Below are 26,001 nucleotides of genomic sequence, written 5' to 3'. Positions count from 1 at the left end.
AAATCAATAACGTTAAGCTTAGAGCTTCTAGATCCAAATTTATTGCAGATATTTTCTGCTGGAGCTTTCCGAGAACCTATCCCAAGTTCACACGTCCACATTTAACTGATAAATAGGTCTAATAAAATTTGGGTAGATGATGTATCGAAAGGGACTCATCAAAAATTACTATACACAATTTTGTTTACAGGGCATTATATATATAGCATGAGGTTGGGACAGAGACACCGATTCCAGCAATGTATCACTTAGTTTATTGGGTGCAACAGTTATGATAGAATCACAGTGTTTTCTGCAGAAGATCTAGCAGAGCTCAGTTGTTGATCTGTATATAACTCCGCCCACACCACAGCTTTCTGTGTACATTGTATAGTGACGACAGAGAGCTGCTAATCAGTGCTGGGGGCGTGGCTGGACTAGGATGCACGTGGCCAGTTGTCCTGTAGTGATAATCTCCAGCTGATAAACCACTGATTGTATTGAAACAGAAGCCCAGTTAGTGACACATTCCTGAAATAAGGATTTTTTCCACTACTTCATGTTGCTTTCAGACTACATAGCAAAAACCTGGTGAGAATTTCATTTTAATTACATCAAGTTTTTACGCTACTTAAGCAATTTTTTATTATGTTGTTCATCCATGTCAGCAGTTTTATTACATTATTGTCAGGGGTAACACATTATCACACCATTGCATTAGGTGATTGTACAACACATTTTCCTCCATTCCAATGAGCAACTACTATGCATAACAGAGAAGTGAGCATTGTACATGACAGAGCAATCCCATGACTCTCTCCCATAGAAGTCATGCCCTTATCATATCCTGCCTAGACTACTGCTACAACCTGGGATCTCCACTCTGATACTCTTAAACTCTGTTAAAGGGAACCTGTCAGTAGGTTTTTGATATGTATTCGGAGAACAGAATGAGGTAGGGGTTAAAATATTGAATTCAACAATGTGACACTCGTCAGGCTGTGGGCTATTGTTCATTTATACTTCAAAACTATTCATAAACTGTAACGACTTGAAACGGAGGCACAGATGGTGAAGTGCACATCCGTTTATTGAACTTATTGTGGAACCACCGGGCCACTTCCCCGGGGGGCTCCGAAGGGGGCGTGACTAAGCGAGCACCGGACTCCCATAAGACCCCTCAAGCAGGGTCAGAATGGAAGCCCAGGAGAAGCAAGGTGCTACCTCCAGTTAGACCCCGGGTACGTGGTAGCTGACTCGGCCGGACTTGTGGGCAGGCAGGTGCTCCAAGTAGCGAAGAACCAGACAGGAGACAGACGGCACAGGCGGGTAGCAGGCGTAGTTCCAGGAGGCGTGGAAACACGGTGGACACACTGAGGAAACAAACAGTGTTAGCGAGATGCAAACTGAGCAAACACGCAAGCACAGGAAACCTGAAAACTGACAACAGTCAAATGAGGATTACTAGCATAAGTAACCATAAGTGATTAGTGCAAACCATACAAAGAATAAACATTCATGTGAAAGAAAAATAGGAAGAAGTTGGTCACTATAAACTGCTGTAAGCGAGAGATGATAGATATAGGCTGATAATTCTACTAAGAATCAGTACCATAAGACACAAAGGATCTTATACAAGGATATACATTGTAATAACTGCCAAAGCATGCACTCATTAATGTACACAATGTAGGTAATGCAATTATACAGGAATACTTTACTGCATTAGATCTTACCTACATTGTGAACATTAATGAGTGCATGTTTGGCAGTTATTACAATGTATTTCATTGTATAAGATCCTTTGTGTCTTATGGTACTGATTCTTAGTAGAATTGTGGTGTTGTGCTGCTCTTTTAATTATTTAATCATAATTTTGACCATTATCATGATATTTTTAGTGCAGGCACTTCTCTGTGTATAGTACTATTTACCGTTATTAATAAAGGTATTTTATTCCATCTCTTGTCCTTTAGGCCATGTGCACACGTTCAGTATTTTTCGCATTTTTTTCACGTTTTTTCGCTATAAAAACGTGATAAAAACGCGAAAAAAACGCTTACATATGCCTCCCATTATTTTCAGTGTATTCCGCATATCTTGTGCAAATGTTGCATTTTTTTCCGCAAAAAAAGCGCATCGCGGAAAAGAAAGCAACATGTTCATTAAATTTGCGGAATTGCGGGAATTCTGCACACCTAGGAACGCATTGATCTGCTTACTTCCCGCACGGGGCTGTGCACACCATGCGGGAAGTAAGCAGATCATGTGCGGTCGGTACCCAGGGTGGAGGAGAGGAGACTCTCCTCCACGGACTGGGCACCGTATAATTGGTAAAAAAAAAAAGAATTAAAATAAAAAATAGTCATATACTCACCTTCGATGGCCCCCGGAGTCTTCCCGCCTCTCAGCGGTGCACGCTGCCGCTTCGGTTCCTATAGCTGGTGTGTGTGAAGGACCTGCGATGACGTCGTGGTCACATGACCGCGATGACGTCGCGGTCACGTGACCGCGACCTCATCGAAGGTCCTGCACGCACACACCATCTATAGGAACGGACGCCACTGAGGAGATCGGCTGTCTGCAGGTGAGTATAACCATTTTTTTTTTTTTATTATTATTTTTAAACATTCTATCTTTTACTATAGATGCTGCATAGGCTGCATCTATAGTAAAAAGTTGGTCACACTTGTCAAACACTATGTTTGACAAGTGTGACCAACCTGTCAATCAGTTTTCCAAGCAATGCTACAGATCGCTTGGGAAACTTTAGCATTCTGCAAGCTAATTACGCTTGCAAAATGCTAAAAAAATGGGGGAAAAAACGGGAAAAAAACGCAAAAAAAATGCGGATTTCTTGCAGAAAATGTCCGGTTTTCTTCAGAAAATTTCTGCAAGAAATCCTGACGTGTGCACATACCCTCAACCTTTCCTGGTTCAGGTTTCTTCTTTGGTTTTGTTTATTTATACTCTAAGTTTTATTACCTGGTGATTGAATAACATTGATGTGACTAGCTGGCACTAGTATGTTCTCATCTGACTCAGCCCCCTCCCGTGATAAGAAGCTCACTGTCTATAGACTATGTACACAGAGAGCCTGGTGTGGCAGGGTTAGCTTTTTCAGCTCTGCTTTATCCTAAATCTAAAAGCTCTGATTGTGTCAGAACCGCTCAATCCAGTAATCTAAGTGATACATCATTGGATTCAGGGTCTCTTTGCCTACATCATGCTGCTCTCAGATCAGGTAGCAAAAACCTGCTGACAGATTCCCTTTAAACCCAACCCCCTCTCAGTACTGCTATCTGTTTGTCTAATTTCTCTTCTCTCTGACATTTCCTTTAGTGGCTAACCATTGCCCAGCAAATTCAGAATTTTTTTTAAAAATGACACACAATGCCATCTAGAATCTATCACCTGTATACATATTTAGTGCAATGCCTTGATACTTCCCCAGGGCTTCTTCTGCCTGGAGGTGAGATGAGCATCTCACCTCAGGTGGCTGTTTGAGGTGCATTTTGCTGATCCCCAGACATGCAATTTGATTGGTTCTCTGCTGTCTGTATTCAATTGTGTTCAAATCTTTCAGACTAAAGAAATGAGCACTGCAGTGGCAGAGGTGTCATCCAGCGACGCGATCACATCATCTCCTCATGCTTCTGATGTGACTGCTGCACCACAGAGGAGGCAAAGGAAATGCCAGAAAAGTAAGTACTCCATGTACCCAAAGATGTCAGGGATTTTTATTGTAGACAACAAGGTAAAGGGAGGACTTGGTGCAAAGGCACAATACGGGAACTATGTGCGTGGGGCGAAAAGTTTGAGAGGTAGCATAGTATAGAGCGGGGACAGTGTTGGAAGACATCATAAGGGCATAGATTAGCGTAAGAGCAGGGTGATGATAAAGTATAGGAGAGACTGTATGCAGAGTAGGAAAACTTTAATGAGGAGGAACAGTATGGAGAGGTGACAGCCTAAAAGGGACAATTTAAGGGCACTGTATAGAGAGGAGTATCCATGGAGGGGTAGTGAAGATAAGACAGCATGAGCGGGACATTGCGATGAGGTGTCACAATATGGGAAGGGGGATGTGGGTGGAGTTGAGTGTGGTGAGATAGTATGAAGAGTTGGCAGCATGGTGATACAGTTTGAGGGCATAAGGTGAAGAGGGAGCAGTTTAGGGAGCACAGTGTGGAGATAGGAACAGCAGAAAAAAAGAGCTGACGCAGCATGCAGTATGGATTGTGTGGAGATCATAGTTCATAAGGAAGGACAGCATGGCAGTTATAGTTAATGAAGGAGGACTGCATGGCATCTATAGTTCATAGGGAGGACAGTGTGACAGTTATAGTTCCTCTATGGAAGACAGTGTGGCAGTTATAGTTCACAAGGCAGAGCATTGTGGAAGTTATAGTTCTTAAGGGAGGACAGTGTACATGCCATAGTTCATAAGGAAGGACAGCATGTTAGTTTTACTGTAGTTAATAAGGGAAGACAATGTTGAGGTTATAGTTCACAGGGAAGGACAGTGTGGTGATTATAGTTCATAACAGTGGATGATATGGAGGTTACAGTTCATAAAGGCAAAAAGTGGTGACATCATTTCATAGGCAAGAAAATGTGGAGACAATATACCTTAAATGGAAAGTGTAGGGAACATATTTTGTGCAAGGCGCAAATATTTCATCAATCTGACTTTGACCAAGCACAGCATGAATGTGCAGGTAATGCAGCTGACAGCCAAGCTCCTGCAGCAACAGGCAGGGACAGTGCCAGCACCGCCCATGGCTGATTAACCCCTTAGATGCCATGATCAAGAGCGATCATGGGGAGCTAATGGTTCTCATGGGACTGGGAGGTCAAACAATGATCTCCTGGTGTGCCAGGTATGGTGGTTGTAGACCCAGCCGTAGGCAGGGTGTAACAGACAATCTGCCTGTGTAATCACACAGGTCTCATGCATTGCAATGCCGTTGCAGTGTGTCCAGAACGACCCTATCTATAAAACTGTTACACTAGTTAACCCCTACAGTGAATGCTGTAAAACAAATCATGGGAAAAACTATGCTTTTTAATCATATCACTGGAAGAAAAGTGTAATAAAACGCAAGATCAATGTAAATAAAATACGGTATCGATGAAAATGTCATCTTGTCCCACAAATTACAAACCACCACACAGCTCCATCAGTGGAAAAATTAAAAAGTTATAGCTCTCTTCTTTTCATTGTGTAGAAGTGAAAAACATTTAAAAAATTATACAAATGTAGTATCGCTGTAATCATACTGACATGAAGATAAAGCTGCCTTATCACTTCACCTCACAGTGAACAGTATAGAAAAAAAATACAAAAAACAATCTCTGAGTTGCTATTTTTTGTTCATCCTGCCTCCCAAAAATCAGAATAGAAAGCGATCAAGAAATGTTATGTGCCTGAAAATGGTAACAATAAAAAAGTCAACTTGTCTTGCAAAAATAAGCTCTCAGATGACTCTGTCAGCACAAATATACAAAAATTATAGCTCTCAAAATATATCAATGCAAAAACTTTATTTAGCAAGAAAATGCATCTTTTAGTATGTGACACCAGCCAAACATAAAAATGCTATAAATCTGGCATCACTGTAATCGCACGGACCCAAAGAATAAAGTCGCCTAATCACTTATGAGAAACAGCGAAAAAAATAAATAAAACCAATTATTCACCTGCTGTTGATTTGTTTATTCTGCCTCCCACATATCACAGTAAGGCTCGGTGCACATTTATCCTGCGCTCACATCGGGGTTTCTATGGAAATCTATGGAAATCTCTGAAATACGTGATTCAGACAGAACTTCCAATAGGAGATGCCCAATAAGTAGGCATTTGGAGACACTGTGGACTCCATCTGGCCTATGATCCGACGGTGTCCGTCTTTTTAGGTGTGCATAAAGGCAAGGTTGGCCACAGTTTTGTGCACCTCTGAAAAGCCGGATGCTTCTAGATAAATTCCTTCAGGAATGAAGTCTCCAAAATGGGATAAATTGTGGGAGGTTTCCACTGTTTATGCACATCAGGGGCTCTGCAAACGTGACATGACATCTGCTATATATTCCAGAAAAATGTTGCACTGCAAAAGTCAATTAACGCTCCTTCCATTCTGAGCCCTGTGTGAACACAAACAGTAGTTTTCTCCAACATATGGGGTATAGGTGTTGTGGAGACACAGGGGGGTCAGTGGTTGCTCTCGACTGCTGGCTCGAGACTGCATGGACCAGTGCTCATACCACTGAACGCCCACTCTCCTTTTCCGTGGGCATCATACTAGTCAGACAACACAGGGTGAGGGTAAAACAGTGTGGCAATACTTTATTGAACCACTAACAGACAATAACATATAGAACAGTCCCAGCAAAATACCCACAATGGTGCAAGGTTACAGAGACTCACCCTTTCTGCTGACTCACCAGGACTAGAGCAGCTGTGACTTTGGGGCTTCCAGGACCGAGTACCCCCACCAGTAGCACCCTGCAATAGGCAGGCACACACAGAATGGAGGTAACGACAAGCTTAGGAAGCTGACAGTACATTGAGATACATGGCCAGGTGACCGGAGGGTGACAACCCGTTTTCTTCAAACGTCTCCATGGAGTGAAGTGACTGGCGGGTCCCAATCCTGGTTTTTCCAAATGTATCCATGGGGCTCAGGTAACTTGTGGGTCCAAATCCTGTCTTACCCAAACATATCCATGGGTTTGGTGATGTCAATAGAGCAGATCTGTATTCTTTTAGCTGGGGCCATGGTCCCCTAAACTGACATCCTGTAGAATGTCAAATCTGTGACCCTCTTGATGGAACCAAGTTGTCCTGGTAGAGTGTTCCTTTATGACATGGTGTAATGGCTGTTGTTCTGTCAAGTCACTCTGATCCTTCTTGCAGAGCGATTGAAATCACTTTTTTACCCACATCTGCGGCTCAGGTCATCATTCATGTGTCAGGGTTGAGTTGGGATGAGTTTAACTCTCATTGCTGGAGTATTTAATCAATCTGCATAGTTCATCCTTCTCTGTTTTGCAGGTCAACAAACTAGCTAGCCTGGTACAATGTGTGGTCAACTTATTAATACACATCTATTGTTTCACTACCCTGCGTCCCTGTCATCCAAGATAACAACACAATATGCTGCAACAAACGTCAATTCAAGAGTCAACGTTGAAGGCTCATACAAACAGTAGTCTGTGTTTCTTGACCAACCAAAGAAAAATATATAAATTCAAAAGTCATCATAAAGATAATAGTCTATGCCTCCTGGACTACTGAAAATAGATGTCTGGATAATTAAGATTACATGCTGTGTTGTCACAGGCATACTCAGAAGAAATTGAAAAAAAACAATTTGGATAAACTATTTTCTACTGTTACCCTTGAGAAAATAAAAATTTGTTGCTAAAGTAACATTTTTGTGGGGAAAATGTGATTTGTTTTTAATTTCACAGCTCAGTGTTATAAAATTCTGTGAAACAACTGGAGACTCATGGTGCTCAGCACACATCTAGTTAAATTCCTTGAGGGGTCTAGTGTCACAACTCTGTTATCTGAATATCTGGGGCGAGGAGCTCCTTCTTTGTTCCTAACACTAGGGGCACCACAGAGATCTCTGCTCCCTGGATTACTTCTGATGGTAAAGATGCCAGAGCCACATATCTTGCTGAACTCCTGAATCAGCCCTATATCTGTCCCCCTGCCCCATAAAGGGATGTGGGGAGTAAGGGTGTATGTATGTACACAAACCAGGCTAACAATTGAGGAAGTACAGGGATAAATGAAAATACCAAACATGCAAATATGCAGTCAAAGACAACTGGAACATAGGGAAGAAAAGGTAGGTAAAGCAAATTGGAGAGGAAGAGTATTTGCATACAACCGATACAACAAGCAACAGTCACAGATCAACACTTCAAAAGTCTCTACCAACAACCGACACATTCACTCCACTCTAGGCATTACAAGACTAACACTGGCAATCAACTTTGCACTGCTAAAACAAGCCTGCACCATTTAATATGAAGAAGTGCTTCTAATCAGTGCAGGACTATGTGAAATCAAATGCTGTGGTCTTCTGGCCCCTCTCTGTAGTGGTAAACCCGTGACACCCAGTTTTTAACATGGGGTCACTTGTGGGAGGTTTCCACTGTTTAGGCACATCAGGGCCTCGCCAAATACAACATGACTCTCTCTCTCTCAGCTCTTGATTCCAGCCAATTTTGTGTTCAAAAAGTCAAACTGTGCTTTTGCCTTCCCTTCTGAACTCTTCCGTGCACCCAAACAGTAGTTTTCCCCCACACATGGGGTATCGTCACACTCAGAAGAAATTACACAATACATTTTGGGGTCCATTTTCATCTGTAGCCGTTCTCAAGATAAAACAATTTGGAGCTAATTTTTTTGTGAAAAAAAGTCAAATGTTATTTTTTTCCTTCCACAGTCCTTTAATTCCTGTGAAGAATCTGAAGAGTTAATAACATTCTTGAATGTGGTTTTGATCAGTTTGAGGGGTGCAGTTTTTAAAATGGTCTCACTTTTGGTTATTTTCTGACCCTTTTAACTTCCTAACAAAAAAATTATGTTTAAAAAATTATAAAGATGTAAAGTTGGAAATGTTATTTAGTAACTATTGTGTGTGGTATAGCTATCTGGTTTAAGGGCATAAATATTTCAAGTTTGAAAATTGCTACATTTTCCAAAAATTTTGGTCAAATTTTCATAAATAAGCGAAAATCATATTGACCAAAATTTGCCACTAACAGGAAGTAAAATATGTCATGAAAAACTATGTCAGAATCACTGGGATATGATCAATCATTCCAGAATTATTATCACATAAAGTGACTCTGGTCAGATTTGAAAAATGAGTTATTACTTTACAGTTGCTCTGTCCATAAGGGGTTAAATAGAACCAACCTGTATAAAATATTTACCATAATGTAATCAATGGTCCAATGTTTAAAATTAGTGATGAGCGAATATACTCGTTACTCGAGATTTCTCGAGCAAGCTTGGGGGTCCTCCGAGTATTTTTTAGTGCTCGGAGATTTAGTTTTTCTTGCCGCAGCTGAATGATTTACATCTGTTAGCCAACAGAAGTACATGTGGGGGTTGCCTGGTTGCTAGGGAATCCCCACATGTACTTTTGCTGGCTAACAGATGTAAATCATTCAGCTGCGGCAAGAAAAACTAAATCTCCGAGCACTAAAAAATACTTGGAGGACCCCCGAGCATGCTCGAGAAATCTCGAGAAACGAGTATATTCGCTCATCACTATTTAAAATATATTTAAATATAGTAAAATTCTATTGTAACTGTTAACTTTTGATTAAATGAAACGGTTAAATATATTCCAAGGCCTATGATGATAAACAATGCATCATGTAAATGGAACAGTGCAGGGCATTATATAAACCAAACCTCAGTGCAGTCAGATGAGCATCTGAAGAGTTATGGCTCTATTTAACAACAGCCAATCTGGCAGCAATAAAATAAATAATGATTGCCATGACCTTGATGTAAAGAATGTATAACACTTCCCAGAGGCCTCGGAGCTCTCAATATACAGAACCTTAGAAGCGCTCCTTTTTCTCACTCGCTCTCAACTTCTTCAGTGGTATAATGGGAATGGACGCTATGCAACTGCTCACAAACTCAAAACTCCTATCTGTCCTAGAGTTGGCATACATTGTTGGTGGTATGTTGGCCCATTCCTCCATGCAGATCTACTCTAGAGCAGTAATGTTTTGGCCCTGTTGTTGGGCAACACAGACTTTCAACTCCCTTCAAAGGTTTTCTATGGGGTTGAGATCTGGAGACTGGCTAGACCACTCCAGGACCTTTACATGCTTCTTATGAAGCCACTCCTTCATTGAACTGGTAGTGTGCTTGGGATCATTATCATGCCGAAAGACCTATCCACATTTCATCTTAAATGCCCTTACTGATGGAAGGAGGTTTGCACTCAAAATCTCAAGATACATGGCCCCATTCATCCTTTCATGTACACGGATCAGTCGTCCTGGTCCCTTTGCAGAGAAACAGCCCCAAAGCATGATATTGCTAACCCCATCCTTCACAGTAGGTATGGTGTTCTTTGGATGCAACTCAGCATTCTGTCTTCTCCAAACACGAAGAGTTTTGTTTCCACCAAACAGTTCTACTTTGGTTTCATCAGAAATAAACAGCAAAGAGTCAGAAGTTATCTGATCTACGTAAGCCTAACCAATATAGCACAATGAAATTGCAGCAGGGTTAGGAAATAAATAAAACATAACCTTTAATGTAATACCTAAAATATAGTAACCAATAAACATATAAGACAGCAGACCATTATAAGCACAAAGTGCAAGTGCTTATGTGTAACTGTGCTCAAGTTAAAAATTGGTTTGATCTCACCAACGTAAATTCATTCTCTCCATTTTTCATTCACCATTGAAGAGAAAAACAGGTGGGAGGAGGGGCCTAATGATGGGATAAAGTTAGTATAAATCCTTATATTACTCCTTGTCATGTCCCTGCTTTACTCCCGCCCTGACAAGGGCAGTATCCAAGTGTGAGCCTGTTCCTTGATTACCCAAACGACCAGTGTAGCCTCCCATCAGACCATATGGTTTCATCAGACCATATGACATTCTCCCAATACTCTTCTGGAAAATCCAAATACTCTCTAGCAAACTTCAGACGGGCCCGGACATGTACTGGCTTAAGCAGGGTAGGAGGACACATCTGGCACTTCAGGATCTGAGTCCTTGACGGCATAGTGTGTTACTGATGGTAGCCTTTGTTATGGTGGTCCCAGCTCTATGCAGGTCATTCACTAGGTCCCCCCCCGTGTGGTTCTGAGATTTTTGCTCACCGTTCTTGTGATCATTTTGACCCCATGGGGTGAGATCTTGTGTGGAGCCCCAGATCAAGGGAGATTATCAGTGGTCTTGTATGCCTTCCATTTTCTTATTATTGCTCCCACAGTTGATTTCATCACCCAAGCTGCTTGCCTGTTGCAGATTCAGTCTTCTCAGCCTGGTGAAGGCTACAACTTTGTTTCTGGTGTCCTTCGACAGCTCTTCACCATAGTGGAGTTTGGAGTTTGACTGTTTGAGGTTGTGGACAGGTGTCTTTTATACTGATAGCAAGTTCAAACACATGCCATGACTACAGGTAATGAGTGGGGGACAGAGGAGGCTCATAAAGAAGAAGTTACAGGTCTGTGAGAGCCAAAAATCTTGCATGTTTTTAGGTGACCAAATACTTATTTTCCACCTTAATTTGCAAAATAAATCTTGCCAAATAGGACAAGGTGATTTTCTGGATTTGTTTTCTCATTCTGACTCTCATAGTTGTGGTCTACCTATGATGTCAATCACAGGCCTCTCTCATCTTTTTAAGTGTGAGAACTTGCACAATTGGTGGCTGACTAAATAATTTTTTCCCCACTGTATTTAGTTTTTAAAGCCAAAGATTATCTGAAAAATCTATGGCCCCAATTCGTTACTGCGTTTGCATCTGTTTTGTATCTAGTTTTGTGTGTTTTACACTTTTTTTAGAGTGTACCCTATTCATTCGTTCACTTTTTAAAGTCTATATTGTATATTCTCATCTATTTTTTTCCACTTTGTGAGTGAAATTTAGCAATTCCAGATGTTTTTGCATAATTTATCATTTGCAACTTTTTAAAAATTTACAGCAATTTCACTCCAATCCAACCCCCCCACCCCCGCCCCGGTTGCCACACCCACTCCAGGATGTATTTTTCAATTGAATATACCAGTATTTTGGCTCAATTTGTCACCATTCTTGAATATAATGTAACCCCTATAGAATATAATACAGCCCACCTCTCCATAGAATAAAATGTAAAATGTAGCCCCATCAAAGAGAATGACGCAATCCTCCCTCATATAATATAATACAGCCCCCATAGAATATACTGTAATCCCATAGATTATAATAATAAGCCCCGCCAATAGAATATACTGTAACCCCCATAGAATATAACAGCCCCCTCATAGAATATAATACAGCCCACCCGATAGAATATACTGTAACCCCCCATAGAATATAATACAGCCCACCCATAGAATATATTGCAACCCCCATAGAATATAATACAGCCCCCCATAGAATATAATGTAACCCTCATAGAATATAATACAGCCCCCCAAAGAATATAATGTAACCCCCATAGAATATAATACAGCCCACCTCCCCATAGAATAAAATGTAACCCCATCAAAGAGTAAGACACAATCCTCACTCATAGAATGTAATACAGCCCCACATCGAATATACTGTAACCCACCATAGAATATAATATAGCCCCCCATAGAATATACTGTAAGCCGCCATAGAATATAATAAGCCCCCCCATAGAATATACTGTAACCCTCCATAGAATATAATACAGCCCCCCATAGAATATAATACAGCCCATCCCCCCAGAATATACTGTGGAGTCGGCGCTGGTGGCTGGCGGGCGCCCCTGACTCAAGGGCCCCATAGCGGCTGCGTGATGTGCCGCTATTAGCAGCATGCCACTGGCTGGGGGCCCCTGGGGGAGCGGAGGCCCTAGGCAGCTGCCTGTCTGCCTGCCACTAACAACGGCCCTGCAACCCACCAAGGAAGCTCACGCGAAACATGCGTCGGGGTTGCTGATATGTGGGGTCATGCTGCTGCAGTGCAGTGTAACGCAACCTCCACCAGAGGGAGCTTTAGAGGGAAGTGAGACTGCGTAAACAGAGAAAACCTCCACCAGAGGGAGCTTTAGAGGGAAGTGAGACAGCGTACAAAGAGAAACTCAATAGAGCAGCCGCACAAGCGCCACCAAGTGGCGAGAGAGTGGTCAGACAAGCCAAGTCAGAAACCATTCAGATGCAAAGTACAAAAGGAGTAAGAAGTATACATGGTCAGGAGCAAGCCAGGGGGTTCAGCAATGGTCGAAAGCAGATAAGGCAAAGAGAGAAAGCAGAAACAAGTCCAAATACAGGCCAAGTCAGAAAACCAGATAATATAACCGAGAAACAGAGAAGTGCTGGGAAAAGGACAGACAAAGGAAAACAACAGACACGGGGCAAGTCAGGGATGACAGCAGGACAAGTCAAGGATTACCAGAGTCAGGTACACACGCTGAAGGCAGAGCTATAGCTGACACTGCCAGCAAGACTCATGGGAGCTAAATAGCAAGCCTAAACCCAGAATGAAGCAGAGCAAAGTTAACCCTTGATATGATGCGCCGGAGAAAGGGCAGACAGGAATAAACCCTGGAACGGATCAGGACATGTGGCCTGAAACAGTGAGCAACGGGTGAGCCATAGGGATCTAGTTTTTAACAGTTTTTCTACTTTGCTGTTATTCTTTATAATCCAGTGATCTACTGTCTATCCATGTACTCTATACAGTTGTGCTCAAAAGTTTACATACCCTGGCATAATTTTTGCTTTCTTGGCCTTTTTCAGAGATTATGAATGATAACACCAAACATTTTTCTCCACTCATGGTTAGTGGTTGGGTGAACCCATTTATTGTCAAACTACTGTGTTTTCTTTTTTTAAATCATAATGACAACCCAAAACATCCAAATAACCCTGATCAAAAGTTCACATACCCCATTTCTTATTACCGTGTATTGCACCCTCTAACATCAATGACAGCTTTAAGTATTTTGTGGTAGTTGGTGCATGAGGTTCTTTATTTTCTCAGATGGTAAAGCTGCCCACTTTTCTTGGCAAAAAGCCTCCAGTTCCTGTAAATTCCTGGGCTGTCTAGCATGAACTGCTTGAGAACTCCACAGAGTGACTCAATAATATTGAGGTCAGGAGACTGAGATGGCCACTCCAGAACTTTCACTTTGTTCTGCTGTAACAAATGACAGGTCAACTTGGCCTTGTGTTTTGGATCGTTGTCATGTTGGAACATCCAAGTATGTCCCATGCGCAGCTTCCGGGGTGATGAGTGCCAATTTGCCTCCAGTATTTGCTGATAACACACTGCATTCATCTTTCCTTCAAATTTGACCAAATTTCCTGTGCCTTTGTATCTCACTCTTCCCAAAACATCAGCAATCCACCTCCATGCTTTACAGTAGGAATGGTGTTCCTTTCATCATAGGCCTTGTTGACCCTTCTTCAAATGTAACGTTTATGGTTGTGGCCAAAAATTTCAATTTTGGTGTCTTCACTCCAAATTACCTTGTTCCAGAAGTTTTGAGGCTTGTCTCTGTGCTGTTTTGCGTATTGTAGGTGAGATACTATGTGGCATTTGCGCAGTAATGGCTTTCTCCTGGCGACTCGACCATGCAGCCCATTTTTCTTCAAGTGCCTCCTTATTGTGCATCTTGAAACAGCCACACCACTAGTTTTCAGAGAGTCAAGTATTTCAGCTGATGTTATTTGTGGGTTTTTCTTTGCATCCCAAACAATTTTCTTGGCAATCGTAGGCAAAATTTTTGTTGCTCTACCTGACCGAGGTTTTGTTTTTACAGAGCCCCTGACTTTCCATTTGTTAATCACAGCTTTAACGCTGCTGACTGGCATTATCAATTCCTTGGATATCTTTTTGTATCCCTTTCCTGTTTTAAACAGGTCAACTACCTTTTCCCATAGATCTTTTACTTTCCCCATGACTCATAATTCAGAAACGTCAGTGGATGGATGAAAGATGCAAGAGTCTGTCTGGATCCCAGAAACTCACTCAGCTTTTATGCACACACACTGATTACAAGCAAACAGGTCATAGGTGAGGATGTTACCTTGAGTGGTGTTATCATTCATATTCTCTGACAAAAGGCCAAGAAAGTAAAAATTTTGGGGGGTATGTAAACTTTTGAGTACAACGGTATTTACCCCTTGGTGTGCTACCCGTCCTTTTACTAATTGTGTTTTGGCCACGTATAATTTTCATCTGAGACTTCACCTCTGATTTTTTGGATACTATTGTGATTGTCTCTGCATTTTGTATTTATTTAATAAAACTTTATTGCTCACTATTTTTTGGTGGATTTATACTCCCATTTTTTTCTGTAAGAATTCTAATTTACAATGAATGCTGATTTTTTTTTTTATTATTGCTGTACAGTATGTCCACTTTAAAACAATAAGGGTTCATTCAGATGTCCAATTTTTCCATGTACAAGAAAACAAGCCGATTATTCTGATCAGAGTTTGAGCAGAGTGTGGTCCAAATGTCATCTGATTTTTTAGTACGTGAAGAAATTTAAAAACAATATTTTCTCCACCTTTTCTTTTCTGATGTTATCGGAGTGGGGTCCAATTTTTTTCACTGACCCTTTGATTTGCATGGACGATTTTTAGCCGACTCTTGGGTCAAATTCGGACATGTCTCCAACAGGCATGTGATTGACCCCATAGACTATCACAGGTATGAATGCTATTCATGAAAATCATAGCTAGCACTCATATGCAAAAATCAGACATCTAAATGAGTCCTTGGACAGAGGGGAAATTTGTGATAATGGTTAATTTAGCTCAAACACACCCATCTCCTCATATCAAAGAATCTAATCACAGACAGGATAATACCAAAAATAATTAGGTTTTGGAGCCCATCCTGAAACTTAAATCCACAGAAGATAATTCACAAGAAAAATGAAGACTTTTTTTCTTCCACACTATAGTTTCTAAAATTGAATTACAGAATAAGTGCAGGTTGGAAGTTCATAAATGCGTTCACTTAAGCTCAGGCAGACACTATAATATATAGCAGTATTATGACTTGAGCCAGTTCCAGTAGATCATATATTTGGAGAGTAGATATTTTGGGCAACTATGTATGTGCAGCCCAGTGGCGGACAATGACAGCTTTGGGCCCCTGTGCAAGAAATGTGTCTGGGCCCCCCTCCCTGCCCAGCATCATACCTCCCGACTTTTGAAGATGGGAAAGAGGGATAAAGCAAATTTTAGGCCACGCCTCTGGTCACACCCATTCATAACTAGTCACACCCATATCCACGTCCCAACCACACCCATTTAGCACTGCTGATCACACTTTCATAAAGAATAATTATAAATAAAAAAATATGGCCACACAGTGCTCCATACTGTATAATGGCCACACATGATGGTCAATACTGTATAATGACCGCAGATAATGCTCCATACTGTATAATGACCGCACATGATGCTCCATACTGTATAATGGCCACACATGATGCTCCATACTGTATATTGACCGCACATGATGCTCCATACTGTATAATGGCCACACATGATGCTCCATACTGTATAATGACCGCACATGATGCTCCATACTGTATAATGACCGCACATGATGCTCCATACTGTATAATGGCCGCACATGATGCTCCATATTGTATATTGACCACACATGATGCTCCATACTGTATAATGGCCACACATAATGCTCCATACTGTATAATGACCGCACATGATGCTCCATACTGTATAATGACCGCACATGATGCTCCATACTGTATAATGGCCACACATGATGCTCCATACTGTATATACTGTGCACTGTACTATGTGCACATATATAGTGTTATATACACTGAGCACTGACCAGGCTGCAGGAACTCACATTATAATATACTATATTATAATGTGAGTTCCTGCAGCCTGGTCAGTGCTCAGTGCACATAGTACAAATATATATCTGATATATAATGTGGGATGTCCTGGAGCCGGGCTCAGGGTCACTCAGGTGCAGGGTGAGGATCACTGTGACTTATTGCTGCAGCTTCAGCTTACATGCAGATCGGGTGACGCTGGAGCCGAGACCTTATCTGTATGTAAACTTAAGGTGGTGCAATAAATCTCACAGTACAGAGAGATCCTCTACAGAAAGCAGATAAGAAAGCAGGAGTGAGATGAAGCCCGTCACATACCTCCTGCCCGGGACCCCATGGCTTTCTACTAACTTCATCTCTCCTCTCCGGCGCGCAGGTGACGTCAGATCAGCAGACACACAGGCTCCTGCTGTGTCTGCAATAGGAGGATGCCGGCCGGCACTTGTACACTGCTAATACAGTGCGGGGCCTGCACCCGTGCACCGATCTACTGCAGCAGCACAAAGCCGGGCCCTGTATGTCCCTGCCTGCAAGGGCCCCCCTCCACCTCCGGGCCCCGGTGCGGCTGCACCGGTTGAACGGCCGGTAGGTCCGCCCCTGGTGCAGCCTCCCAATATGATGAGCGAGATATGGAACATCAACAAACTATTGTCATTATACGTTTCCAATCATTTATACAGCTCATTTCATCCAATTACAATGTAGACATTGCAGATCAGCTTCTGAATGTGCATTAGAATGGAATGAACCTGATAAACATTAGTGCAGGTGCAAACTTTGTTATACTACATGAGAAGAAAGACCCATGATTAACATTTGGGAAATGATCACACAAAGAACTTCAGTGAAATCTGCAAGTCATTAAGACAGTGGTTATTCAGCTGGCCCTCGCTCTGTTATCATGTCACATCCCAGTGAAAAGTTAATTTCACATCTGAAAAAGTGCACAGACAATAGATACTGATCTCATACTTAGTAGTATTAGGAAGGGTTCAGTAAAAATGCATTCAATATTAATTATGTTAACTTTGTGCTAGAAACAATCGCCCATGACCTGTGTCCAGAAGTTATGTTCAATCTCAGAGATAGTGTTATAGAGAATATTCTCTTCTGAATCCCATGTTAATACCATGGAATATATTGGACTTCTAGCAACATTGTAATATTGCTGCTTTACTGTGCCTACATATGGAAATGTAACCAAGCCTCCTAAATTTAAGATTAGATAACTATTTAGCATATGTAGAAGTCACCAGACTGTTCTCTGACAGCAGATATTGGAAGAAAGGAGTATTTGGCATGTTGGATTTCAATTTGCCCTTTCTAGAGTTTTCTGGCAGCAGCAGCTTGTCTCACTCTCCATTTTCTACCCTTTCGACCAAGTGTGCACATTCATGGGAAGGATTAATTTCAGTGAATAAGTGTTCATTTGACCTCAATATAATTTGTATAGGCACCTTTATATTTCCTGAGTGGTAGATGGTATGTGTGCCACACGCTCCCCGACGCGCTTTTTGGACCTTGTCCCTCATCAAGGGGTGTCCGGTCACTCCTTGACGAAGGACAAAGTCCGAAATGCGTGTCGGGGCGCATGTCGCACACATATTATCTATCACTCAGGTAATATAAGCCCTCCTCTTTTTCCTGTGTATCACTTGCACTCCTATCAAGTTTGTACCATATAGTACTTGTGAGCTCTTCCATGCTCATGCATAGATTTTTCAGTGTGTCCTGTTTCACATTTGTGTTGGCTAATATTCCATATCCCGTTTTACCTACACACCTACCGTTGTGTCTTAGCATATTAATCACCCCACAGTGCTGTTACACACCTCGTTGCCTTTTGATCTTTGCGTATGCATTTTGCTTTTGCACACTAAATTACATTGGTCCTACCATTATTCTGATATATGTAGAGAACATTGTATCTGCCATGACTTTCATGGATACCCCTATACTTAATTAAATGTTTGTTTTTCAAGCATTTGGCCTGTCATTGGTGTGTAGTTAGAGTGGATTGCAATTAATTTGACTCTCATTTTAATGTATTTTATTCATTTTTTATTGTTTGTATGTGCAGGCACTTTTTCATGTTGTTAGTGACACTTTCTCACCAATTTGTCCCAATGAAGGTGTTTTATTTTTCCACCTATGCCTTGGTATTATTACTTTTGACCACTTATTTGGATTTTTCTCTCTTGGTTCAATCGAGCTGTAGGTATGCAAGATCAAAGTTGGAACACAAATGAAGGTGCACACCAAACACTGGAGACTAGAGTCTTAATAAAAAGACACAAGTGTGTGTCTTAGAGGGCCTTAGATGATGTCACATGCCAGGCAATCTGCAAAGCCCAACGTGGATCACAACAGAGTTCAGGGGACCAAGGTGAAAGGAAAAGAGTCTGGAACAGAGACATGAGTGTAGTAAATATTTATATACTTTTAAATATCAACTCATAATCATTTTGTGAAGTGGATAATAATTATAGAATTTAAATGGACAATGTGTTGTTACACTAAGAGAAATTTGTTCTAGAATGTTCTCAGAAAAGGTGCCTGTGAGTGTGGGCCTCCTTCATAGGTAGGAAGATGTGATCCCAGTGGTTATTCTAATCTAATACAGCAGTGCTAGATAAAAAGAGGTCACTTACACTGTTGTCCACCCTGGGTTTCTGATCTAATACTGGAGATACCAGGGGTGCTGAGGTAAGAGGAGGCTGCTCACACTGCTGTCTGTCCATCTTATTTTTCTGATCCAATACTGAAGATAACAGGAGTGCTGAGGAAAGAAGAATCAAGCGTGAAGCAACTAGGAACCCATTCTCCTCCAGTTCTGTCATATTGATTACATACTGCCTGGAGTGCCCAGAAGTACAAGGTGTTCAGTGCATAGAGACATGGCCGAGGTAAGGAGGGCCGAAGCCTGACCAATACTAAACAAGACACAGAAGTTGAAATGTCCAAGACTGGGACAAGAGCTATCCTGATTTTTCTAAAGTTTTATGGACTAATGTGGTGAGAGTGACTTTTGACAAATGAGATGGATGGGCCATGGTTGGATCAGTAATGGGCACAGATCTTCACTTTGACTCAAAATCCAGATAGGTGTAGGTAGGGTTCTGGTCTAGGTTATTATTTTAATATTAAAGATGAACAAGTTGGACCTTGTCAGGTTGAATATGGACTCAAAATCAACTCCAAAATCAACTGCCAAGTACTGCAAAAAGTCTTCAACTTTCAAGAAAACCATGATTTTTATGCAGAACAATGCTCCACCACATGCATCAAAGTCTCCGCTGCATGGCTAGCCAGTAGAGGCCTTAAAGATGAACAAATAATGACATGGCCCCATCCTCATCTGACCTAACCCCTGTAAAGAACTTGTGGGCTCTTCTTAAATGGGAAATATATAACACCTCTACGAACAGTATCTGGGAGGCTGTGGTTGGTGATGACCACATACTTGATTGTCAGCAGATTAAGAAACTGACAATCTCCATGGATGGAAGGCTTATAACTGTTATTGAAAAGAATGGGGTTAATATCGGTAACTGATATATATTTTATTAAATGTCAGAAATGTATTTTTGTACACTCTCTGAGGTGTATGGTTATTATTTTCACTTTATCAGATGAAAATAAGCAAATGAGATGTGGAAATTTACGTTTTTGTATTTAGTTGCATAATAATTTGTCCACTAATTGTTGCCAAATAATTATGTAAACAAAGATATCTCCTAAGAAACATAAAACCTTACTTTTACTTTCTTAAATATTCAGGTCAGCTCCGGATTGCTAATCTACCCAGCTGGAACGGATGGGGAACCTCCAGCCCGTGGGCCACATGCGGCCCGTGGGCAGGTCCCCGGGGTCCGCAATGCTCGGGCGGCAGCCCTATCCTGCCAAGTGCCGGCCATTTAACCCTCAAGTGCATGCAGCGTTCATTACAGAACACTGCCTGCACATGAATGATGACATCATCGGGGTGGGGTTAGCACCAATGTGGGCGGGGTTAGAGTCGAGGTGGGCGGGGTTGGCGCCCAATGCTGTCCCAGAAGAGTAACTGCTGCTGCCAGAGTCCAGAACAATCTCTGTCTCGGCAGCTCAGTGCCTGTCTGCTGGTGATTTCTGTGACTTTCTGCTGGTGATCTGTGCCCCTCACTTTATGCCCCCCCAGCTATGAGCACCAATATAATCTCTGTGTCCCCATGTGATCTCTGTGCCCCCAACTATATGCCACCCTGTGATCTCTGTGCCTCCCAGCTATGCGCCCCATGTGATCTCTGTGCCCCCTGAGATCTATGTGTCCCCAGCTATGTGCCCCCTGTGATTTCTGTGCACCAAGCTATGTGCCCCTGTGATCTGTTCCCCCTGTGATCTCTCTCCCCCCCAGCTATATGCCCCCTGTGAGTTCTGTGCTCCCCAGCTATATGCCCCCTGTGATCTCTGTGCCCCCCAGCTATATGCACTTCTGTGATTTCAGTGCCCTCCGAGCTATATGCTCCTCTGTGATCTCTGTGCCTCCCAGCTATGTGCCCCCAAGTGATCTTAGATTTGTGCCCTCCCCCTGTGATCTCTGTGCCCCATAGCTATATGTCCCCATGTGATCCCTGTGCCCACCAGCTATGTGCTCACTGTGATTTCAGTGCCCCCAGCTATGTGCCCTCCTGGTATCTGTTCCCCCTGTGATCTCTCTGCCACTCAGCTATATGCCCCCTGTGATTTCTGTGCCCCCCAGCTATATGCACCCCTGTGATCTCTGTGCCCTCCAGCTATATGCCCCCTGTGATTTCTGTGTCCCCCAGCTATATGCACCCTTGTGATCTCTGTGCCCTCCAGCTATATGCCTCATGATTTTTGTGCCCCCAGCTATATGCACCCCTGTGATCTGTGTTCCCCAGCTATATGCCCCCTGTGATCTCTGTGCCTCCCAGCTATGTGCCCCCTGTGATTTCTGTGCCTCCAGCTATGTGCACCCTGTGATCTCTTCCCCCTGTGATCTCTCTGCCCCCAGCTATATGTCCTCTTGTGATCTCTGTGCCCCCAGCTATGTGCTCCCTGTGATTTCTGTGCCTCCAGCTATGTGCACCCTGTGATCTCTTCCCCCTGTGATCTCACTGGCCCCCAGCTATATGCCCCCTGTGATTTCTGTGCCCCCCAGCTATATTCCTCCCAGTGATCTCTGTGTCCCACAGATATGCTCCCCTGGGATCTCTGTGCCCTCCAGCTATATGCACCCCTGTGATCTCTGTGCCCTCCAGCTATATGCCCTGTGATTTCTGTGCCCCCAGCTATATGCACCCCTGTGATCTCTGTGCCATCCAGCTATATTCCCCTGTGATTTCTGTGCTCCCAGCTATATGCACCTCTGTGATCTCTGTGCCCCCCAGCTATATGCACCCCTGTGATTTCTGTGCCCCAGCTATATGCACCTCTGTGGCTCCCAGCTTTCTGCCCTATGTGATCTATGTGCCCCCTGTGATCCCTGTGCCCCCTGCTATGTACCCTCTGTGATATTTGTGCTCCCATGTGATCTCTGTGCCCCCTGTGATCTCTGCCCTCCAGCTATGTGCCCTCCCCAGCTATGTGCCCCTCCGTGATCTCTGTGCCCCCTAGCTATATGCCCCCTGTGATCTTTGTGCGCTCCCCCTGTGATTTCTGTGTCCCCTCAGTTATCTATGAGACCCACCCAGTGATCTATATGCCTCCCCTGCGATGCCTGTCCCCCCAGTGCTGTATATCCCCCTTTTTTTGTTTCCTGCTCTACTCACCGTCTGAGCCAGTGACCCACTCCTGTGGACACCCGACGATGGACGCACCTTAGCTCCTCATCCTCCCCCCCATCTCAGAGACCGGGGTGAGTCCCAATATGGAAACTTTGTTTTATGTATGTACAGCACTTGCAGTGAAACCAGGATAATGTATATAGACTGCTGTATATACAATATATAGCTGATGCTGGCTGCTAAATCCGTGCATAATCACAGTATCACCTATATAATGTATATAGAGCAGTCACCTATATGATGTATGCAACATAATATAGCTCTGTCTTAATATAGTGTATAATGTAGAATTGTACGTATATATAGCATAAAATGTAAAGATGTTTATATAGTATGTTGCCTTGTATATAGTATATAGTGTGGAACATATGTTGTGGAGCTGTGTATGCTGTGTATACTTCTCCTGTCCTGTATAAATGATGTAATTCTCAGTATCTGCTCTAATTATGTGTGTGTGTATATATATATATATATATATATATATATATATATATATATATATATATATATATATATATATATATATAAAACAATCACTCCGATAAGTTGTGAAAAAAGTGGCGGACTCTTTGTTCGCCCATGTGGCAACGTTTCAGACCATAACAGAACATTTGTCTGCTTGTCTGCTGCGGAACTGAAATGTTGCCACATGGGTTAATAAAGAGTCCACCCCTCCCCCGCTTGCTCAGGGCCCCGACACTTGCGATACTTACCTCTTCCCACTCCTCCGCTGCGGTGTCTCCTGACTGTGACGTTTCAGGTCAGAGGGTGCAGTGACGTCACGTCTGTGCTCTCTGTGCCTGAAAAATCACAGTGCAGAGAGCCAGAAGACACCGATGCTGAGGAGTCCGGAGCAGAGCAGCGGCCATCGAGGAGAGGTGAGGATTTCAGGGTTTTTTTTTCTAAATATTTTGAGCAATATATGGGGCTCATCATACACTGGAGCATTATATGGAGCATCAAATGGGGCCCATTATAGTGAAGCATAATATGGGGCCCATTATGTATGGAGCATAATATGGGACCCATTATATATGGAGCCTCATATGGGGCCCATTATACATGGAGCCTCATAATGGGCCCATTACATATGGAGCATTATATGGGGCCCATTCTGTTTGGAGCTTGGAGAAATATATGGGGCCCATCATATACTGTATGGAGCATTATATGGGGCCCATTCTGTATGGAGCAAGGTATGTGACTCATTATACTGAATTGAGCATTATATGGGGCTCATTATTCTGTATGGAGCAATATATGGGGCTCCTTATTCAGTATGGAGCAATAATTGGGGCTCATTATACTGTATGGAGCATTATATGGGGCTTATTATTCTATATGGAGCAATATATGGGGCTCATTATTCTGTATGGAGCACTATGTGGTACCCATAATACTTTAAGAAGCAATATCAATCTATGGGGCTTATTGTACTGTATGGAACAATATATGGGGCCCGTTATACTGTATGGAGCAATATATGGGGCATCTTATTCTGTATGGAGCACTGTTGTGGATTCTGTTTGCGGGCTCCCTCTGGTGGTTACTGCTGGTACTGGGTGACTTTGGTGGGTTGCGGCCCTTGGTTTCCATCTGTCCATCAGAGGCTGGGTGTTTCCTATTTTACCTGGCCTTTCTGTCATTTCCCTTGCCGGCTATCAATGTGTTCAGATGTGCTCTGTTTGGTTCCTGCCTACCTGCTCCCAGATCTTTCAGGATAAGTGCTGATTTTCAGTTGTTTGGTTTTTTGTCCAGCTTGCTTAGAATGTCTCTTTGTTAGCTGGTTGCTCTAGTGGACTGAGGTTCTCCCCATGTGCCATGAGTTGGCACATGGGTTCTTGTAATCTCAGGATGGTTTTTTTGATTAGGGTTTTTTGCTGACCGCTCAGTCCCCTTTTGTGTCATTCTGCTTTCTAGTTTTCAGCGGGCCTCTATTTGCTAAAGCTATATACATCATCTCTATGTGTGTGCCTTCCTCTCATTTCACCGTCAATACATGTGGGGGGCAACTATACCTTTGGGGTTAATTCCTCTGGAGGCAAGTGAGGTCTTTGTTTTCTCTGCAGTACTAGTTAGCTCTTAGGCTGGTGCGTGGCGTCTAGAACCAACGTAGGCACGCTCCCTGGCTATCTCTAGTTGCGTTTGTCAGGCGTAGGGCAGCGGTCAGCCCAGGTTCCATCACCCTAGAGCTCGTCCGATATTTATTATACTTTGCTTATCCTGTGCTATCCCTCGCCATTGGGGATTCATGACAGTATAGCCGGCCCACAAAGTGTTAATTGTTTGGGCTGAAGCAGGAGAAAGAGAAGTGTTCAAGGGAAATTTTTTTTTTTTTTTTTTTTTCCTTCAGAGTTTTTGCTGCCTAGCCCTTAATTGCTGTCTAGCTGCTTCTTACCTCCTCTTAACCCTTGAATGGCTCTGATCTTAGCTGTTTATCATGGATGTCCAGAGTTTGGCTTCCAGCCTGAGTAATCTCGCGGCAAAGGTTCAAAACATACAGGATTTCGTTGTTCACACTCCCATGTCTGAACCTAGAATTCCTATTCCAGAGTTTTTTTCTGGAGATAGATCTACCTTCCTGAATTTCAGGAACAATTGTAAATTGTTTCTCTCTTTGAAATCTCGCTCCTCTGGAGACCCTGCTCAACAGGTCAAGATTGTTATATCGTTCCTACGGGGCGACCCTCAGAATTGGGCATTTGCATTGGCACCAGGGGATCCTGCATTGCTCAGTGTGGATGCGTTTTTTCTGGCATTGGGATTGCTCTATGAGGAACCTAACCTAGAGATTCAGGATGAAAAGGCTTTATTAGCCCTCTCTCAGGGGCATGATGAAGCGGAAATATATTGTCAGAAATTTCGGAAATGGTCGGTGCTTACTCAGTGGAATGAGTGCGCCCTGGCTGCAAACTTCAGAAATGGTCTTTCTGAGGCCATTAAGGATATTATGGTGGGGTTCCCTGCGCCTACAGGTCTGAATGAGTCTATGGCTATGGCCATTCAGATTGATCGGCGTTTACGGGAGCGCAAACCCGTGCACCAGTTGGCGGTGTCTTCTGAACAGGCACCTGAGACTATGCAATGTGATAGAATTCAGTCCAGAAGTGAACGGCAAAATTATAGGCGGAAAAATGGTTTGTGTTTTTATTGTGGTGATTCAGCTCATGTTATATCAGCATGCTCTAAACGCACAAAAAGGGTTGATAAATCTTTTGCCATTGATACTCTGCAGTCTAAGTTCATTTTGTCTGTGACTCTGATTTTTTCACTGTCTTCCATTTCCGTCGATGCCTATGTGGATTCAGGCGCTGCCCTGAGTCTTATGGATTGGTCATTTGCTAAACGCTGCGGTTTTAGTCTAGAGCCTCTGGAAGTTCCTATTCCTCTGAAGGGAATTGATTCTACACCATTGGCTATGAATAAACCGCAGTATTGGACACAAGTGACCATGCGCATGACTCCCGTTCATCAGGAGGTGATTCGCTTCCTTGTACTGTATAATTTACATGATGTACTAGTGCTTGGTCTGCCATGGTTACAAACTCATAATCCTGTCCTGGACTGGAAAACAATGTCTGTGCTAAGCTGGGGATGTCAGGGGGTTCATGATGATGCACCTCCGATTTCTATCGCTTCATCTACTCCTTCGGAGATCCCTGCGTTTTTGT

This window comes from Ranitomeya variabilis, chromosome 1 (assembly GCF_051348905.1).
Source record: "Ranitomeya variabilis isolate aRanVar5 chromosome 1, aRanVar5.hap1, whole genome shotgun sequence".
Taxonomy (NCBI): domain Eukaryota; kingdom Metazoa; phylum Chordata; class Amphibia; order Anura; family Dendrobatidae; genus Ranitomeya; species Ranitomeya variabilis.
Note: the sequence above shows the minus strand (reverse complement) of the source record.